A 15360-nucleotide genomic window follows, 5' to 3' on the forward strand; every position below is an offset into this window, starting at 1 on the left:
GCGCTCATCCGCGATCTTTTAGCACAGGATTAAGAACTGGATCCCCCGATATCATAACAACTTTTACCCTGGCTGGTTCCTCATTGTACAGTCCGTATTCAGTGAAGCTGGAAACGGGTTTCCTGTGTTTTTCTTAGGAACCACACAGAATACTGCTACTGTATCCCTAATCTCTTGCATCTCACTTTTTTTCCAAAATCCTGCACTTGCCAAGAAAAGCGTTAGAGCGCAGAGGAAGAGCAGACCAGTTTTTCTCCTTTTCTCACAATACTTGAGCCCAGGAGCCATGCAATCAAGCAAAAAGGTGGGAGATTCAGGGCAGACAAATGGGAGTGCAGTTAAACCACAGAATTTACTGTCACAAGATGCCTTTAAAGAGGAAGGTAGATTAATTCACGGAGGAAACGGGAATTGATAGTTTCTATTCTAGCCTCATTTGAGGCATCTGTTGGTTTTAAATAGTTGCGTGCTGCTCTTGAGGCAAAGCCTTTTCATAACCTTACGAACCTCCATTTCCAGGAGCAGTATACCCTTGAATTCCAAGCCCTGGGGAGCAGCAATTGAAGAGACCTCTCGCCTTTCTGGGTTGCTGTGGAACAGAAGACTCAGCCCGCAGACCTGGGCTCTGATTCAACTCCTCTGCTTGCATCCAGGCCAGCCTTTCGCAGCCTGCTGCCTTCCAAATTTCATTGCGGTGATAAGTGCAACGTTTCCAGAAATTCTGAGACTAGGCAAAAAAAAACCGGGGAGAAATTCCCCCTCTCTCTTATGCACACCCAAGCACCCACACAGTTACTCCAGACTTTCACATAGGTAGTTACGCACAGCAACCGAAGCCGATATCCAGCAGCCCATCAAGCTGTACAAACCTGCCTTGTCTTTCTCCAAATATGGCTTTGCACCCAGGAAACACTCTGCCATTGCAGCTCTTTGAAGGATGTCAGGGAGGAGGGGGGGCTTTGTTAATTTCAAATGCAAAAGATGATGCTCTCTGGCCTTCCCCAGCTTGACACCACCCGGAAGGTTTGGGCTACTAGAAAATTTACTCTGTATATGTTCCAAGACCCTTCTGTTATTGCCATACCTCGGCTCCCTTCACCTCCTCTGTGCATTATGCCAAACTATTCCGCATAGGGGTAGACTGGGAAAAATTCTTACTATCTCTTTCTGTCAGATTTTTTCACATTCTTTCCCCCCGGTTCAAGTTTTGTAAGCAGGACAAAGATGCTATTTACATAATTCCCGCTCTCATTTATCTGCCAGGACTATTAGACTCTTGGGGGCACTACCAGCTCCTGAAGGTGGTATGGGTTTCATAGCTTTATTCGAGAACTACCACCATAATAACAGCAAGCCACAGCTGCAGCAATTACGCCATAAGAAGAGCGAAAATGCAGGTATCAAATGTATCTTCTGATGTGACACACTATTAGCAACCCACCCAGTCTGAATGACCCATTAGCAATACAGTATATAAGTCCTTATGATATATGTAATCCAAAATGTAAATATTTTAAAACTAAAGGAGCCTAGAAAATGGGTTGACCTGCAGATCAAGCCCAGAAGCCTTGACCGGAGCGCTTCGAAGTCTTCATCTGTTGAAAACAGACAAATGGCAGATCTTCAGAGTCCACGGGGCAAATCGGGGCAGATTTCCCTCTCCACCGCTGTAGGCTCCTTGCTTGCCCCCCCCCCCCCCCCGCAGCCCCAAGAGAAGGCAGCCGCCCTCGCAGGAAGCTTTGCCGTGATGCCTGCGACCCAACCGGATATCCCAGTGGCCTGCTGGTGCTTGCAAGGTTTTGCACAGGAAAAGGCAGGCTGGCCGCAATGGGAAATGCTGCGGTCCAGCCCAGCCGCAAGCCCCTTGGCCAGCCAGCTCCGAGGCTGCCCCCCCCCCCGACCCTGAAGCTTCTCTCTCACTCCAGGGTGGCCGAAGAAGGCTCTTTTCAGAGCCCGGCTATGGGGCCAGGCAAAAGGGTATTCCGGAAGGAAACTTTCCTTCTGTTCTGCAACAGCTCCTTCTCGGCCAGGGAGAAAGGCAAGGAAGGGCCATTTTTGCACATCTGTCTTTCAGCAGCGTGGCTCCTTGGGCCAGGATAAAAAATGACTTCATTTGTTGACCTCAACCGTTAAGCGAAAGGAAGGATGGTGTGCAAACACCTGATGAAATTTCCCCGCAGCGTTTTAAGCGCAGCTCTCGGCTACCAAACAGTTGCCCAATCCTCCCCTACAGAGGGGTTGCAAACATTGGGGAGCTGCTGCCCCTCAGTGACCCCCCCCAAGACTCTTCCAATGTTTTAGTTTGTTACATCGACAAATAGATTTCTGAAACCAGACCCAGGCTGTGCATCTTGTCAAGTTGGATCAGGAGACACTGGGCAGGGACACTGTGAGTGGGTGGGTGGGTGTGAGAGAGCCAGAAGCATTATTGCCTTCACGTTTCATACTGCAGCTTCCTATGTCAGTAATATCCCAAAACTGCACTTTTGAGATGGGGCAAATTGGGGTGTCCATGGGGTGTGTTCCAAAAAAATCAAAACGGCTTCTTGAACACACCCCATGAACACCTTGGATGCAGAATAACAGAAGCCCTGCTTTTTAAAACACAGCCCATTGTTTAGTTTGGAAGTGGTAAGAGTGTCTCTGAGCGTATGCAGAAGTCATTCCTTCCCCACTGTGAAGCTCCCCCCCCCCCCAACGCACAAGGCAGGAAAGTGGCAATTGGACAGGAGGCATTTGCAGGTTCAAAAGCAGTGCCCTCGTCTTAAGAATTTTGTTTGGAAAGAATATAAGTAGGGAAAATGGAGAGCACATAAAGAGGTAGAAAGACAAGGTGCGGGAAGTGAAATGCAGACAGATAAATGACAGATCCAGTGTTTTGTGAGGACTGCCATCTTCCAAAGTATCTTTGAAGACTTTAAGGCATTGTCAAATATGTCATCTCCACTTTCCAGAGAAAACTTGAGTGTTCCTGTTGGGTTTAAGGCTGCAGAGGCTTACACAACAGCAACAGCCTTTTCTCTCCCTTTTCTTTTTTTAATGCCCAGACGGAGCTCCAAAATCTTGGGGGGAGGGGGCTGCCCCCTCGCAACTTGCTCTGAAATTAACCCCTGCCAGCCTGGTCCCGCCTCGCTCGGCTTCCCCCATCCTGTAACAAACCGAGACTCTTTGGAGGTCACCGCTGGGTACGCCCAGCAGCTGTTTCGGCCTGCCTGCCACCGCTGCACCTTATGAATGACGGCATTATGCTTTGCGGCTGCTCCCCGCCCCCCCGGCCGCCCTGTTATTTTACACTCATGCCACCCTGGCTGCGTTTGATCGTTTCTTGGCTGAGGCTGCACCTGCTGCAGCCGGCGGAGGGGGGGAGGGAGGAGGGAGGGAGGGAGGGAGGAGGCAGGTGCAGCCCCTGACGCTGCCCGTCGCCAGATGCTCAGCCCCAGAGGAGTCGGGGAGGATCCTGGCAGCCCAGCCCACGCTCGGCAAGGAGGCCTCGACGCGCTCAGGAGCCAGTCTGGCATCTCTGCAGCGCAGCTGGTGGCCTGTCCTCTGCGCAAAGAGGCCGGCGATACCTGGCTGGGCCAGATCAAGAGCCGCTGAGGTCAGAGAGGTTGGAAGAGGAGAGCCGGGCTGGCCGATGGGCGCAGCCCATCAGGAGGAGTCTGGTAGCCCCTTTTCCGGCTGACCCGTGTGACTGAAAGGCAGAAGCCCCCCGCTTCAAGGTCCTCTGCTCAAGGCCAAGGGTTGGGCTGCAGGGTGCTTGGGACACCCTGGCAGACACCGAGGCAGGGAGGTTTAGGAGCGAAAATCCAGCAGCCGGGAAGAACGTTGGAGGACGCTGAGAGAGACCCCAGCTGGCTAATTTAAGGAAAGGGTGATCCAGTGGCCGCGCTCAGCCCCCCGAACAACCAAGCAGGGTTGGATCTCGTTGGTCCTTGGATGGAAAACCGCTAGGCTGTCCCAGGCGGTGAGCTAGCCTGGAGTGGCCGAACCACCCCAGCGAACTGCCAAGAAAACGTCATCGGTGTGTCCGAGTGGACACCGGGAGATCAGCTGACTTCCAAGGAGTCTTCACCTTGATCTTGGAAAGTGGGACGGGATCTCGGGATGCTGCAGGTGAGAGATTCTGAACCTGGTCCTTTCCTCTTTTCCAAGGGGAGGGGTCCCCGGTGAGCCCCCAGGCCTGCATTCCTGTTCCTCTGAGCATGGTTCTATCGGCAGGGTTAATTTCTAATTAATCGCTTATTTGCATAGTGTTCAAATGCTTGTGCAGTCACACTTACATGATGTTCTAGCTGAGTTTTCTTTAAAAAAAACTAAAAATATTACATTTCTGAGGGCACTGTTTTAGAAGTAAAACTTCCCCGCTGCAGCCTTTACATTTGCGCTCTAATGCTGTCGTTCTACCTTTTAAAAACCAAAATTTTTGCATAATTGTTTCTATAGAAAAAGTGCCTGTTAACGTGAAACCAAGACTTGAGGTTAAAAACAACATCCTCAGAACCATCCTTCCCTCATCCAGAAAACAGCTTGTTAAAAGCTCACAAAGGGGAGGAGAACTTCGATGAAACAGGACGTACGTGTGAATGTGTATATTGGAAAAGCAACCAGCAGTTCTGGCCAACCTCTACGCTAGGGAGGAATCAGGGGAATTGGAACCAGTTCAGAGGGCAGGGAAGATGATGAAGATATTGGAAACGGAGCCTCAGGAGGAGAGATGAAGGACCGGGGGACGTTGAACCTCGAGAAAAGAGGACCAGTGGGGGTCACACCTTCGTGGACCTGAAGGGCCAGCACACCAGAAGCTCGGCTGCTTTTCCAGAGTTAATGCTAGTGGGGTGCAAAATTAAAGGAAGGCAGGTTCCAGATGAGCGTGAGGGCAAATTTCCTAACAATAAGAGTAGTTTGATGGCAGAATCAAACTGGCCAATGTGGAGCCCGAGCAGCCAACTAGCAGGGAGGAATTAATTGGGCTGAACCCGGGGCCTTCAAAAGCCTCTTCCCACTCTTGGATCTGTTGACTCCAGCACTCGTTCCCTGCTTGCACCGGCACTTAATTTCAGCAGTCTCTGCAAGATGCCAATTTTGACACCCCCCCTACTCGACTGCTTAATTAACATTTATTATTTGTTTGCTTGCTTGTCTATTAGACTCACTCCACTGCAACTCTGGAGGGTGTACGATATAAAGCAATACAAAGTAATGAACTTCAAGATGCAAAAAAACCCCAAAACCTGGCAACATAGTTTTTCTGTCACGTTAGTGACATTGCCTTTGTTTCAATGGTCTTTAGCTCTATTCCCATGGAAGTCCACTTTTCCTCCCTCTATTGCAGGGCTTCTCAACCTTGGCAACTTTAAGACGAGTGGACTTCAACTCCCAGAATTCCCCAGCCAGCATAGCTGGCTGGGGAATTCTGGGAGTTGAAGTCCACTCGTCTTAAAGTTGCCAAGGTTGAGAAGCCCTGTTCTATGGACACTGTCCAAGGTGTGTAAACTCTGTTTGGCTTTGTCTTTGGGCACCTGGCAGGGAAGTTGGCATCTGCAGGCCTCAGGGACGGAGGCCCAAGAGGAATCGGCAACGGGATGGCCAATTTCATGCCGCTGTAGTTTTCTTCCCCTTCAAGAGGGGCAGACAGCAATTCAACACAGCCGCGGGGAAAGACCCTGGAGCTCTTGGCCAGGATCTATCCTAAGCTATCATTGCCTACGTCTCGTGTGTCAAAGATGTGTCCTGGCTTCTTGTAGAAACGGCACTACTGAAGGGTGTCAGCAGGGAGAGGTCCAACAGATCAAGGGGGTGGCTGAGACTGCAGGATCCACCCCCCTTTTTTATATGCATCGGGGCTGCCATCTACACACCCACCCACCCCTGGACACCCTAACAAAGGAGTCAAGTTTGCGGTTCCTGTTCACCCCTGACCACCTGACAGGCGATGCACATGGTCACCACCATTACACGCATGTGGCTCCGGGAGATAAGGGCTCAGGGCCCCTCGGCTGAAATTCCCACCCCTGCTTCCTCTGTCCCTCTCGGCTCCAATTCCCAGGTCTTCCTGTTGACCCTGGGCCTTTTCGCACTGCCTTCCTAACCCCCACGCTGTTCCTTCCCCTTGCCATTTCCTGCCTTCGGTGCGCCTCCTGTGCCAATGCCACGCTTTGATTTATGGGCCATTTCCTTCGCCCGTCCCCAGCCCAGCATCCCTGCACGCCGGCAGGCGCCTTGGCAGGGATGGGAGCCTCTCTGCCCACAGCTCCTGCCCGTCGGCCGGACGTCTCTCCCGGAGGGAGCGTGCAAGGGGTGGGCCGCCTCCAGCAGACGCCTTCCATGCGGAGGTGCGAGCCGGATGCGCGACATATTCGGAGCAGCGAGGAAAGTCTCGGCGGGAGGAAAAGGGGCTCCTCCCTCCCTTCTGCATTCCTATCAGTGCGGTCAACTTCCCTTTGGGGCTTTGCTACTTTGCTCCATATCCCTTCCAGAGCGTATTCCTCCTGCCTTTTTCTCACAAGGCGACATCCGTTCAACTTTCACGATTTCCCCACAAGCCGCCTAAAAATGTGATTTGGGAAGGTCTGGGAAGAGATGCTTAACGCATAGCAACGATCCTTAATTCCACGTTAATCACTGGAACCGCCTCTTTAAAATAACCGAGCCAAAGGGTTCTCTTCTTTGGGATGATGGAAAGTCATGACCGAAAAGATGGGCTTGCAGAAAGCGCCTGGTCTTCCAACAGCACGAGGGCTTGGTGCTCATTAGTTATTTACAGCACCACCAGAACAGCTTGGCCACTCCAATTTTATCTTCTGGTTGCCATAACGCTCCCAGGCCAGGATTTACACAGTCTGATCCTGCTGTTTCTTCTGCTGCAAAACACCGAGGCGATGGAAGGGCGAGCGGGCGAGGCAGCATCATTAAGCCAGAGGTTTTCCATCACCTTGGTGAGGTTTGGCTTCTGCTGACGTTCCCAGTAAAGGCTCAGAATGTGATCTGCAGAACTAAGATCCCCCAGCTGTTCATTGTCACTACGTATCTCTCACATCGAGCAGAGTGAGGCAACATTATCATTATTTCCTGAACAAGTATTCTCTTAAATTAGAATTAATGATAAAGCATTGCTCCAAATCCTCCATCGTTCATCACCAGATACGACAAAAACTCCATTTCTTCCTCTTTGTAGTTATCCGGTGCTGTGTTTTAATCTATCAGCATGAGTAACATGTTTAACCAGCCATTAAATCTAAATGTAGTTATTAAACATTCAAATTTAGACCTTTCTTCTGGTCTACCAGGAACAATTAACAGGAAGTCAATGGCTTTTGTTTCAAGCAAGTTATGCTCAACAAAGGAAAATCCACATTTGCATCTGTAGAAGCAAAGATAACTCCTCCTTGTAGAAACAGGAAGAGTTGACCATCACTATATCAAAACCGCTTTTAATCCGTTAACTGTATTGCAGTTACTGTATTTCCCCCTAATACATTATTGGTATTAAGCTGTTCATTATAAAGAAATTGTCTTTGGACAATATCCAGGGCTCAGAATGAATGTATAGTTCTGTGTGTATTTTGAAGGTTGCTTTCAAGAATAAGATTGTATTTATTCTTGCCCTAGTGTTGGTTCCATGAACGCATCTCTTAACAAAACTTCAAATGCAGGGGAGCTTCAGAAAAAGTGAGGATGATACCCATGGCCATGTGAGAGAAAACCTGCCCCTTTTTACACACACACACACGTGCAGATAGCCCCAAATGTCAGCCTGGTCTGGACCCATCACATTAAGCCCAAAAGCCAACATACAAAGCAACGCTGACAGAGATGAGTGTCCCAAACCCCATTGGCCTGCCATGAATGTGAGGAATAGTGGAGATCGTAAGTGTGAAGATGTGGTCCCTGGCCTTTCAGGACCTTCTAGGTCATCCCATTCATTGTGCAAAGCTGCACTTGGTGTAACAATTGTGGAGTGAGGCACAATTTGCAGATTTGCACCTCGCTTGTACCAGATTTGAAACAGGAGGTGGTTTAAGTATATATAAGAGCTTTAGCAGACCAGATTCATAGGTGCCGAAGGTGATCTTGGAGGCAACGATCATCTTCAGATCCATCTTCACCTCATTTCTAGAACGTTTGGACTCAGTTACGATCAAGAAGCCCTGTGCCATTCAGTAATCGCACAGAAGTGCTAGGCAGTGGCATTTGGATCCAGTTTCTCCACTGATTTTCTGCCAGAGTCATTGCTTCCTGAAAACTACAAGCTTTCACTTCTGAAAAACAAAGTTTCTAGCTCCGTTGGCAGGAGAGGAGCCTGTCGCATTACACGACACAGGAGAGCTGGATGACTCTGGTTTCCATTGCATTCTTCCACACCTCTCCCACGACCAGCAAAATGAGCGATGCCTTAAAAGAAAAATTGCAGAACAAATGATGCAAAGTAAGGGAGACTGTGGAGAGACGTTCAGCTGGAAAGGGACGTGTGAGGTTTCTTTGGCAAGGAATTTAGGTTGCCTGGCAGCAGAATTTTGTTTTAATTTAATCTGCTGAGCTGTCATGCACTGGCCCTTTCTGTCCCAGGGCTGGCCACGGCTTCCATGAACGCTTCCTTCAATGCCACTCTTCTTCTCCCCGGCCCCACGCCGTGTCCGGATCTTGCATTTCCTGACTGCTGTTTCTAGCTGGCTGGCCCAGCTGGTCCCAAATCTGCCAAGTTTGCTTTATTATGTCAACAGCATTTCCGGCTTTACGCTAAGCAGGGCCTGGGCGAGATGAGCCCATGACTCAGAGGGTGACTCACCCCCCAAGCTCGCGAGGGCAAGATGTAGCCAGTGCGGACATGCCCGGGAGAAGCACGGGTCAACGAGGCAGCTCACGTCAGGAAGAAGATTCATGGAGCTGCAATGTTTGGTGCAACACAGGATGAACGCATTTCTGGTGCGGCTGTGCCAAAGTCCTAGTTCACCCCAGGGAAAGGGAAGAGCAGCAGCTTCCTTCGCCAGGTTGCGCCACCTCCGTCAGAAGCCACCGGCACAACTCTTCCCTCTCCTTCCCTCCCGGGTGAGAGTTTTCTGTTCTCCACCCAGGAGCGGCTGTGGCCCCCACCAAGAATGAAACAAAGTGGGAAGGACACGTCCTCCCTGCTTTGGAAATTCTCCTCTCTGCAATGGCCCTGGCATTCTTAGAGCAACCAACGGGCCTTCGGAGCGTCGCGTTGGAGGCCCCGTCATTCCTCCTTGCCATCATCCTGCAGGGTGGTCGGGGGCGTTCCCCCCGCTGAACCCAGATCGATGCGGGAAGGTTTGTCCAAGGCAGAGATTGGCAAACTGAGATTCTGGGCTGCATGTGGGGGGGGGGGTCACCAGAGCTCCCCAACTCGTTCCCAAACTGTCATTTTTAATACAACCCAAGGGGAAAAGGCTAAACAGATGGAACAGATGACAGGAGGGCAATCGTTTCAACTATGTTTAATGTTAATCAAATGCAAATGAAATGTAGTTTTGTTTCGGCCCCACCTGCTATTTTGGGGAGTCAGCTCCCAGCGCGCTCCTCCCAAGCCAAGTCCAGCCTGTGAAGCCAAAAAAGTCGCTCTCCTTGACCTGGGCCCATCTCTGAGTTCATGGCCAAGATGAGATCTCGGTAGCTCAGGGAGCCACCACTGAGCTGTGCAGATGAAGATGTTCAGCGTGACATGCTCACCAGATATTTCTGTGACAACCAAGATGAAAACTATGAAAGCCATGGTCTATTCCAGTGATTCTCAACCTTGGCAACTTTAGGCTGTCTGGACTTCAATTCCCAGAATTCCCTAGCCAGCAGGGGTTGAAGTCCAGACAGCTTAAAGTTGCCAAGGTTGAGAAACGCTGGTCTATCCAGTGGTAACATCTGGCTATGAAAGCTGGACTTTGTAAAAGATTGAGAGCAGGGCTGTCTGCAGGATGCAGTCAAAAAAGTCAAGATGGAGATCACAGCGGCACAACTGAAGCATCACAACACATGCACATAAGTACAGGCAGAGCTTTGATCGCACCTTGGCCACCATCTTGACTTTTCTGACCTACCCAGCAGACAGCCCTGATTGAGAGAGAAAAGAGACGTATTTCAGTATTATGGATTGAGAAAAGGTTAATATGAATACCGTGAATGGCACGAAGACCCAGTCGGTCACTCCTGCACCACCTATGGACTGTCTGCTCCCATCAGACCCTGATCAGCAAATTGCAATTCGTGCATTTGGAGCATGTGATGTGCGCAGTCTAGAAAAAATGGTTAGGCGTGACAAGGTTGAGGGAAGTGGGCAGAGAAGATCAAAGAGATTGTTGGAGTTAGGTCACGATGGGGAGGGTTTGCCACTGTGGGTCAAAGTCAGACCCAATGAGCAGCAACTGACTTAACCAACTAATCTTCCTGCTGTTTCAGAAGTTCTAGGGCTGAAGCACAGGAAAGAACCCCCCCCCATGAAAATATGAGGTTCAGCAACACAACATGTGCGCACGTGTGCAAGCCCTGGATTTGGGCCTGGAAGCACTTTGCTGTTCACTTGAATTCCTATCTGCACGTGTCTCTCTTGCAGGACCACTTGGATGTCACGCTCTCTGAGCTGTTGGTGGCCCCGTGCAAGAACTTGAAGCTGCAGAGCCTGTCTGCTGCTGGTGAATAAATATTTGCTCAAGTCCTGGGTGATAAGCCTTGGAGGTTTAAGAAGGGGGGAAATCTTGTTCACTAACACCCTGACAAAGTGGTCTGGGGAGTGAAAAATGCTGGTGAATCCACCCAGATCATTCCAGAACAGGGGTTTTCAAACTCTTTCTGGCCGCAGAACCTGTTAGTTAAAAGAGGGGGGGAGGGGAAATCCAGGCGCTGTTGATCAGGAGATAAAACTCCAGTTGGAGTGATTCCCCCACCCCCCAGTTTCTCCCCCACCTTTCTAGTGCTTTCCTACCCTTGACCTCTAAGGAAGATATACAGATTCTCTCTCCATGGGAGATGTGCAGAGGGCATCTTTAAAAGTAGAAAGAAGAAGGGGATTCAGGTTCTCAGAAGGGCGTAACTAAGTCAGGAATCAGCCAAAGCGACAGGTCTGAAAGGTCTACGTGAGGTCTGAAAGGAGTGGCGCCATGTCACTCACACACCCTGGGATTTTTCTTTTCTCTTCCTGTGTTTTAGGGCGTCTGCGGGGGGGGGGGGGGACTTTTTCTTTTTTTAACTGTTAAGCTCAGGGATAGCATGACACACAGAAAAGAACTTCAGTTGCAAGGTTGTAGCTCCCCTCTTGACTTTTTTGACCCCTTCCCATGGACACCCCCAAACAAGGTAAATCTTGACCTTTTTGACCCCCTGCAGACACCCCTAGATCTTAAATGACAGTTTGCATTAGTTTCCCAATTTCAAATGACAGAAAACCACAATTCAGTACTTCGATGACTGCCTTCTACTGCAGAAAATGGATTTCTGCAGCTGCAGGTTGCATCCCTCCCAAGAGGCCCACCCCCATTCCCATCACTGCAGTAAGAGTCAGCGGACGGCCTGATTGTGCTTGTGCAATGCACTGCGCTGCGGCCTTTGGCTTCCAGTTAGAGCAGGGAAATTGGAGGAACAACTTCTCTGTATTTTTTCAGGGAGGAAGAAATTCCCAACTGTTTCTCTGGGGCAGGAGCCCTGCTCAGCAAAAGCCCCTTGGAAGTATTCTGCGTGAGGGTTTTTCCCCTTGAGATTGAATGGGAGCGTGGGAAGTCAGGAGTCTGGAGAGACGGTTGTGCAATGAAAGACAGGACATTCACACACCCTCTTTGGCCACCTCATCATTAAATCTGTGCAGTCACACCACCCTCCATCTTGAGCTTCCTCCAAAATTCCCTTTGCCTTGGTAAAAGACTTCCAAAAGCAAGCACTCTTTCATCAGCTGGCAAGGGGAAAGCAGTATTTCTCTGCTCGGCACTTCCTCGGCACCCTGTCATGTCCGCCTTTGGCACGTCTCTCTGTGGGAAGGAGGCCCTTCTGAGAAAGCGACTCAAAGAAGCGCTCCCTCTCTTCTTAGGACTTACCCCAGACTCCGGTTAGGGTCACGGGCTCTCCAAGGAGGTTGAATGCTCTGAACTGGCCATCCGGTTCCGGGCCTGGGCGTGCGTGTGCGTGAGTGCCCGGGCAGTGACATCACGCTCTTCCTTCTCCTGTGCCCTGTAAAATCTTGGACCAGGGAGAAGACATGAAATTCAAGATTGGGGCTTGGGCAGCTGAAGTGCGGTCGCAGTGAGCCACATTTCTAGACCCCCGTCTAGAAGGCATTCCTGACACTTTCATACATGCACCTGGATGGATATGACAGTTGGCAGAGAAATGACTTTTCATTAACTTCAGCTGGAAGAAAAGATGTGCACTGCTCCCCTGTCACTGTAAATGCCAATCAGCGAGAGCCGTTGGGGTGCTAAAATGCCTCCAGAGAGCACAGACAAAAGACTGGGGTGCAGAATTCGGCTTTACAGGATTCAGGTTTCTAGTCCTTAAGGCTGCCAAGATAGATTTAGAAAATGAATGCCTCTTAACCTCTCAGAAGACCAAAAGACGGATAGATAAGAACGCCAGCAGTTCAAAGTGGGGCCTTTTTTATTTGCATAGGTTGGGCTTTGCATAGGTTGGGCTTCGTTTATTTGATTTATGTCCCACCTTTATTCTGTACTCAAGGTAGCATGCATAATCCTTCCTTCTGTATTCCCCACAACAACAGCCTTGTGAGGTGGGCTGGGCTGAGAGGGAGCGATAGGCCCAAAGACACCTAGCCGTCTTCCATCCCTAAGGGAAGACTTGAACTCATGCCTCACAGTTTCTCGTCCAACTTCTTCACCACTACCCTTTATGTTACACCGCTGGTTATGGTACTGGACCAGGACCAGGGAAATTCAGTTCAGGTCCAGCTGTAGCCACGGAAGCTCCGTGGGCGGGTAGGTGCCACTCCCTCCCTCTCAGCCCAACCTACCTCACAGGGCTGTCGTTGTGGGAGACAAATGGAGGGAAAAGTGCTATGGATATCACACTCAGTTCTGGAATAAAAATATGATCTAAATTTAAAGGACAGGCAAATATTCACGAAATGTTGTGCCTTCCTGTGTTCAGGAGGCAGGATACCTTACACCAGATTAAAAAGATCATAGCAGCTCCCTTTTGCACAACGCCTTTAACCTGGTTACTGAATTAACCCATTTGCAGGAGGGGATTGCCCAGTAGGGAAAACGCCCAAGGGGTCAGGATCTATTTTTTATTCCCAGAGAACCCCCCACCCACCCAAAATGGGTACAAATTGCAGCTTCTTATTTTTTTGTTTCAGTATAAAAAACATCATTCCGACAATAAGAATTATACAAAGGGAAACAGGGTTCCTCTGGCTGTTGGGGGTTCGTCATCAGGGGAGTTTCAGCCACATGGGGCAATCCCCTTTCATGCGCTGTTTAATTGCCTTTAATTTCCTGTGCATTGCAGAAGCAGGGAGCAGCCTCACAGGGACACCATAAGCCTAAAATGCGAGGCCAACAAGGGTGGGGGACAGAGCAAATGCTTCAGGAGCTTATTAAACCAGGGTTTCTCAACCTCAGCTGCTTTAAGATGGGTGGACTACAACTCCCAGAATTCCCCAGCCAGCCCTGCTGGCTTAACACTGGCTTAAACCATGACAACTGCAGAAATGAGCATTATTAGCCTATTCTAGGATTAGAGCATTTAAAGAGCCCTCAAACATATTTCAGCTCTGGGATATCGTAAGGATGCGCTTTCTGCTGATTGCCTGGCAGAGATCTAGAGCTCCTCCTGGCAACCCTAGGCAGAGAGAGACTTTCCTAAACCGCCCATCTCAAAGTGCCTGGGATTGCAAAGGCACAGAAGAGGCCACCGCTCTCCCCATGGACTTCGGCGCAAATCCTTCCCCCGTGCAGCCATTCCTTCCCTCCGCTATTCCCGAGCCCAAACGGAGCAAGTTCCCCGAGCTGTGCACATGCTTTAAAGTACATGCGCCGGCAGAGAGGGTAACAATGCACGCGCGCTTGAACACGTAGCATTGCTTACACATGGGAGACCTCATGCTCTCCTCTGGGCTCCAATTTCCTCTGCACAAAGGAAACGTCGCAGGCTGTTCCCAGCCGAAGGGCTGCCTCTGGTGTCCCAATTCCCCACTCATGGGGGTGGGGGGGGCCAAAAGGGTCAGGGAGCGGTTCTGCCCCCTTCCTTCTTGCACTGGGGTCAGTTCCTGGGGTGGGCCAGGCCGAGTGCCACACGGCTGAAAGGAGAGGGTCCCGGTGGGTGCCCGACGCTTCCCTTAAAAGGATCCTCCCAAACTCCTTGCGGCAGATCAGGGGAGGGCAGCGATCGACCAGGGAAGCCTGCAGGAGGTGGGCAGAGGCACGGCGGGGCATCGTGAGCCCAGGCACCGTCGCCTTCCATTCCAGCTCAAACCATTCAGGAAATGCTGTTCCTAAAGCTATATGCTGGGTGAATCGGGCGCCACTATCAATGGCAAGCATTGGGAAAGCTCTTTGATTTTCACAGTCCAGCATTTCCAGGGTCTGATTGCCCGTTTGGCTCCCTCGGACGGAGCGCTGGTGGGGACTGACTGCCTCTCTTTGCTCTTTCAGCCTCCAGGGACCCCCAGAGGAACCAGCCGCAGTCCCCGAAACTGCTCCTCTGGTTCAGATCGCAGTGTGAACGTCCTTGGTGCTGAAGGCACTTCGCTTTTCACCAGCCGCCTTCTCCCGGGGTGGCTGCTCCCAGCCCAGCATCGCTCGCCACTGCAGTAAATCACCGTTCTTTGATCAGCCGGCTTCTTTTCCTCTCCTCTCTCAGCAGCCTGTGGGGTTGGGCCATGAGGCTAATTTCAGAAGAGGGGGGTCTAAAAAGTCAAGATGGTGGACACTCCACTCCTTCTTTACGCATGTGTCACATGAATGACACACCAGAAAAAGGGCAGAGCTTCAATCGTGTGGTCGTGGTGCCATCCTGACTTTTTTGACCCCAGATGCCCCTGCTTTGGAAGAATAAAGGTAGTACAAGATTCACACAGGCAGATGTGAACGCCAATCCCAGGGCAGCACAGGTACAAACCCAAAGCCTAAGGAAGGCTTGGCATCATGCTAAACCATGGCTTGGTGCATGAATTGGCTGGGTTCTCATGTGGCGCTGAGCCAAAAATCATTGCTTACTAACCCCAACGGTTCAAAACCAAACCCAAGCCAAGCTCACTGCGGTTTAACATGATGTGTCAACACTGCCATAGGGTTATCGGGTTTTTCTCAGACCATCCTGTTGTGTTGAGCAGGAGCATGGAGCAGAATCAACTTTCCAGATCAGGGAAGATCTTTCCAAAGGAAACCCAGCAAAGGCGGTGTCGGATCC

The 15360-nt window shown here is 50.5% G+C and overlaps 1 long non-coding RNA gene across 1 annotated transcript; it reads left to right on the forward strand.

Annotated features, from left to right (window-relative positions):
- Positions 1 to 3402: 3402 nt before the first annotated feature.
- On the forward strand, positions 3403 to 14976 carry LOC112542652 (uncharacterized). Its single transcript, XR_003086314.1, has 3 exons — positions 3403 to 4113; positions 10559 to 10637; positions 14604 to 14976. It is a non-coding gene; the product is annotated as an uncharacterized LOC112542652 (long non-coding RNA).
- The last annotated feature ends 384 nt before the right edge of the window (positions 14977 to 15360 follow it).

This window comes from Python bivittatus, unplaced genomic scaffold, assembly GCF_059951505.1.
Source record: "Python bivittatus isolate LINGU-HERP-01145 unplaced genomic scaffold, Pbiv_v1 ctg000040_np1212, whole genome shotgun sequence".
Taxonomy (NCBI): Eukaryota; Metazoa; Chordata; class Lepidosauria; order Squamata; family Pythonidae; genus Python; species Python bivittatus.